This window comes from Carlito syrichta, unplaced genomic scaffold (genome assembly GCF_000164805.1).
Source record: "Carlito syrichta isolate Samal-C Ts95f unplaced genomic scaffold, Tarsius_syrichta-2.0.1 Scaffold315072, whole genome shotgun sequence".
In the NCBI taxonomy this organism is placed as follows: Eukaryota; Metazoa; Chordata; class Mammalia; order Primates; family Tarsiidae; genus Carlito; species Carlito syrichta.
The window spans coordinates 68,857-74,594 of record NW_007259168.1 but is presented as its reverse complement, the minus strand read 5'-3'; positions in this window follow the sequence as shown (position 1 = coordinate 74,594).

Below are 5,738 nucleotides of genomic sequence, written 5' to 3'. Positions count from 1 at the left end.
ACAAACAACCCTATTAAAAAGTGGGCAAAAGATATGAATAGATATTTCTCAAAAGAAGACATATAAGCAGCCAACAGATACATGAAAAATTGTTCAGTGCCTGTCACTAATCATCAAGCAAATCAAAACTACACTGTGATACCACATAACTTCGGTCAGGAAGACCATCACCAATGACAAAAAACAACAGACGATTGAGAGTATGCAGGAAAAGAAGCACAATTCTACACTGTTGGTGGGAGTGTAGTACAACCCTGTGGAAAACAGTGTGGTGATTCCTAAAAGATCTAAAAATTGACCTTCCATACAACCCAGAAATCTCCCTTCTGGTAATATACCCAGAGGAACAAAAATCATTCTACAAAAAAAAAAAACAAAAACCTGCACACAAATTTATCGCTGTACTATTTACAATAGCAAACACATGCAACCTTCCATGCTGCCCATTGAAAGCAGACTGCATAAAAAAATGTGGTGCATATACACGATGAAATTTTACACAACCATAAAGAAAGACATTATGAACTTCACAGCAACTTGGATGGATTTAGAGTTTATAATAGTCAGAAACAGAGAGCTGAGTACACCATGTTCTCACTCGTAAGCAGCCTGAATAATCATCATAATACTATAGGAACGGGATTGGTGGTAGAGGGACACTGCCTGGGGAGGGAAGGGCACACTTTATCAATAAGGGTACCTGATCTCAAGATAATGTGGGGACCAAAATGAGGCCTGAACTTTACCTGTACAATGACCATTCATATACCTAATCCTGAATTGCACCCCACATCTTTTACATACATACATACATACATACATACATACATACATACATACATACATATAGCATTGACAGGGACTTTAGCTGAAGACCAAATGCCTTGTCTGCAATGTGGCTCAGTAATTCCACCTCAAAGGAAAAATAATTTGTCTTCCCCTAAAGGGCCATGCTTTTGAGAAACAATTAAAAAACACACAAAAATTTTTTCACCATATTTTGAAAGTCTATGACAACTGAAGAAAATTTTTGTGGACTAATGCTAATGAGTGTAATCCTTTGTGTGACCTACTGATATATTTTTTATCCTGTAGGTTAGTGAGCTGGGCTTGCAGTTCCCAGAGATGTATTGTCAGGATCAACAGTGGTTGGGAAGTGACAACCTTCGGATTGGGAACCGTGACAGCACCTGAGAGGTGGGGGATGTTAGCAGCCTCGGACCCCTAGAGAGTGTCACAGTTTCCTTAGCCAGCTCAATGGGCTGGCAAGCCAGGTCTAGAAATGTTACACCTCTATCTGCTCCATCTTTGTTTTCATTCCTAGTTGATTTCAGTTGCAGCTACACTCTGCTGGCAACTCTATCACTAGTTTCAGTTTCAGCTCTGCCTGCTCTGCTGGTTCCTTCAGGCTCTGTTGTGTGTAGCTCTTGGAGCTTGGAGATCTTTGCAGCCCAGCGACCTTCTTTGAGTCCCGTGATCTTCTTTGAGTCCCATGATCTTCCTCGCGTCCCAAGATCTTCTTCCAGTCTGGTGATCTTGGAGTTCAGTGGTCTTTGAGTCCACTTGAGTCTGGCAATCTTCAGCAGCTCTTCAGGTCCTGTTTCTTGTCTCATGCCCAAGAAGGATGAGGACAACTACGTAGTGAGAAAACAGGAGTTAACTGGTTGCCAGTTCCAGTTTCCATAAGAGTGTCTCCTGCAAAAAAAGAAAAGAAAACAGAAAAGAAAAAGAAAGCAGTTTATTAAAAAGATAGAAATTTTCCTGCAGTAGCTGGGAACTCAAAAGAGGGTTGCTGCTCTGGGGCCCGAAACAGGGCTTTATATATAGACCCAGGAGGTAGCTGATTAGCTAGCATTAGCAGTGAGCTGATTGGTTGGTATTACCTGAGCTGATTGGTTAGTGCTAAGTACCAATCAGCTAGAGTTAGAGACCCATTCGTGAGCTTATTGGTTGGCACTTAGTACCAATCAGTTGGAGGTATCATGGTGTGTTGTTGAATTGCCGGAAGTGAGTGTTTTCACTCTAGTCAGAGGGGCTTGCGGGAAGCTTATTACTGGGATCCACCCTATTTGCCTACTAGTTTTTAACTGTCTCCTGGTTCACTACCACCCTCAGAATATTTATTTTATCAGCATGTCACTATTGTTATTATTCATTTAACATTTTTTATTTTTAATTCAACTTGTTCACCCTAAATATATCAGCTTCATCTTAAACAATGTTTTCAGAATCATCAGTTTGATATACTAGTTACTTTTTTCTAATATATTTAAAATAAACACACAAATATTTGAAAAAAAATTTAAACATGTCTCATTCTACTCTGAAAAATTTGCTTTCTTATCATTGGGGGAATGTGTATCATACTTGCTTTTTCCAGTCCTCTGTATGAGAATGTGAGACAAGGAGGCATAGGGAAAAAATTCATATTCAAAATCAGATCAGGTTTTTCATCCCAGTTTGCCCACAAAGTAACTATAACATAGATGGTTGACTTAACCTTGGCATCTGCTTTATCATTTTTCATATGCAAACAGAAAGACCTATCTTTCAGGAAAATAAAACTTACATGAGATCACGTTTACAGAACACTAAATACAGCACCTGTAACATAATAGAAGCTCAATAAATGCAAATCTTCTTTTCATTTCTCCTTCTACAAAGATGAAACCCAAGAGCCTCAGGTTTGCAATGTACTTCTGAGCCTTCTTCAGTCATAAACAAGAGGCATTAGAAGATCTTCCACAAATTAACAATATTGATTGTATTATATTTGATTATACTGATTCGTTGTTCTCACTGTATATATCACACTTTCATAATTAATTGTTCATACATTCGCCAATCTCACTAGGCTATGGTTGCCATGAGGGTAAATTCTAGGAATTCAGTTTCACCACTTAAATATCTCCAGAATCTGCCACTTTTTTTCTAGCTACACTATCACTCCCTAGTCCAAATTGCCATGATTTCTAATAAAGACTACTGCAATAGTTTCCTCTCTGGCCTCTCACTATGCACTCTTGCTCTGCTCAATCCATCCTTTCATAGTGCAAGCAAAAGAGTATTTTGTTTTGCTTTGTTTTGTTGCTTTTTAGGCACAAATGGTAGCTCTCCCATTTAAAAACTTTCAGTTACTTAACATTACGCTTGAAATAACAGATCCTTCAACTTAACCTCAGAGATTTATATCATTATATCATCTACCTATGCATATGGCTTCATACAGAGTAATTGCCTTTCCTCTTCTATATTTTAAATATAATGATCTTTTTTTTTCCATTTCACAAACCACAACATTCTTTGTCACTTTGAGATCCTTAAATTTGCTGTATTTTTCTGCCTGAAATGCTTTCCTCCAGCATAACTGAATGTTGTGAGTCCTTCAGGAACCACAGTGAAATTCAATTCCCTAGGAAGCCTTTTGAATATCATAGGCTTCCCGGTTGTCAGTCTGATGTACCTTGTATTTTGACTCTCTTGCACTGAGAGATCAGAGACCTCTTCTGTCTTTTCACTGTCATGTCTTTAGCAACTAAAGCAGACTTGACACACATATATACACTTAATGAATACATGAACATATTGGAATGAATTTATTCATGGTACAAAGGTACAATATTAATGTTTTTTACAGAAAACTTATTGACTTAAATTTGCATGTACGTTTAACTACTGAGTTCTACTCAAAGCTGATTGTAACTTCAAGTACCCTTTTTACAATCCCCAAATGTCAACATACCCTTTTTTGTTCTTTGCATATTTCTTTATGCAATGTTCACAAAAGAGGCAGAGGACCTCAGATGAACAGAGTCCCCACCCCCACCCATGAACCTTCTGACCTAGCCACCTGGGTCCTGATTGGAGCACTCCTTTCTAATGTGAGCCTAGTGAGTCTTGAACTGAATAAATCTGCCTGTCTGTTGCTCAGAGGGGGATGAGGTATCAGTCCCAAACCTACTGATAAGGAAATTCTCTGATGAAAACAGCAGGCTTGACATTGATGAAGCATCCCCATCTGGTATGTTTAGGGGAGCAATCATGAATAAGGGGTGGCAAAATGTGTTTTCCTGGCGCCTGGCCACCACCATATTGTGTGAAGCCTTCTCTCTCTTCCACTGCTTCACTATCACCACCTCCATGTGACTTGAAAGAACTGTTCTAGGAATTTGGGGCTGCTTCTGAGAGCTTTCCTTTCCTATTTATTTCTTTATTTTATTTCTTTGTGACTCAATAAAAAGCGTCACAAAGAAATAAAATACCTTCCCTTTGGATATACCCAGAAAGTTCTTTTACAGAGAAGAAAGTTTCATATGCAGTTTGTGTCACATTAAACATTCCCTTAGAGGCCAATGTGGTGTCTAATGGAGTTGCTAGATACATTTTAAAAGTCAGCAACGTTCTCAAATTACTGTTGTTGCTCTGTTCGGTGACTGTTAGATGCTCTCCTTTTTTCCGTTTGGATACACTGGATACGTGGTGGCACACTTAAGCAACCAAGTTGATCTAATGCACTCACTTTATGTCCAGGTGTCTTGATTCACTATAAAAAATGATTTGCACATTCCACATGCTATCACTGTAAATAAAAGCACACACTCATTGTGTGAACATAGAAGGAACTCTGGATAGCTGTTAAATAGTAACAAGCTCCTAGTGTAGTGAGCTACCTGACCACGGCTGGCTGATTTTTCCCTGATGTTACCTTTGTCGTATTTCCTGGCAATCATCATCATCATAATAACAATAATGCTAATAATTCAGAAATATCTTTTTACTCATATGCAAGACTCTGTGTAGTATTAATACATAAGCATAGGTTCCCTCCCAAAGATAATTAGAAATGCACAGAGCAATTAACTTGCCTTGCGCATAATGGACACTAAATTATGATCACTAAATTTTAGAACTGAAGGGTTTTAACTGAGTGTTGAGAAATAAATATCCTAGCAAAGGACATAAACTAGCTAGTGAAAGAATCTAAAATAAAATACAGGTGTCCTAACTCCTAAATGGTTCTTTATCCAACACAATAGAATGGATAATTGGTTAATTGAATGAATTAGTGAATTAACTAATTTGCTGTTTATCATGGTCAGTAGCATTGGAAATATTAATCAAACTAAACTCCTAAAAATGTTGATTTCTCTACACTGGTAGCACTTTTGAGTATAATGATCCATATTCGGTGATTGCTTTTGGTGTCATTATGATCTAAATCTGTAAATGTTTTTTTAGTTTCACTATTATGAAGGTTTGTTTTTACTATTTTTACAAATAAATAGATAGGCTGATATGCACTTATAGTATAAACTTTCAGTGAGCTGCAAGATGATTATCTGCCTGAGAATTACAGCTAACTTTTAGTTTCAGATTGATAACCACCTGTCACAATACTAACTCTTCAGTTGCTACAATTTAGATTATGCATGTGTGCAGAAAAAATCTTTTTAACATAGTTGGAAGTAAATTATATTCATGCCCTGCATGTGGTATGTCTTCATTAATATTGTAACTCTTCCAGTGAAAAAGATAAGATATACTCCAAAAGCCTTCTATGATTAACTTCAACTTTCTTCTGCCTCTGGATTACCTCTCTCACTACTTTCTTCCAAGAACAGAAAAGGATGTTACAATTCCTATTGAAATATAGTTCTGCTTATAGAGATTTACATGAACATCTGTTATGGACAACACAGATACAATAAACAGTGGCTGTTACTCTGTATATACATTCA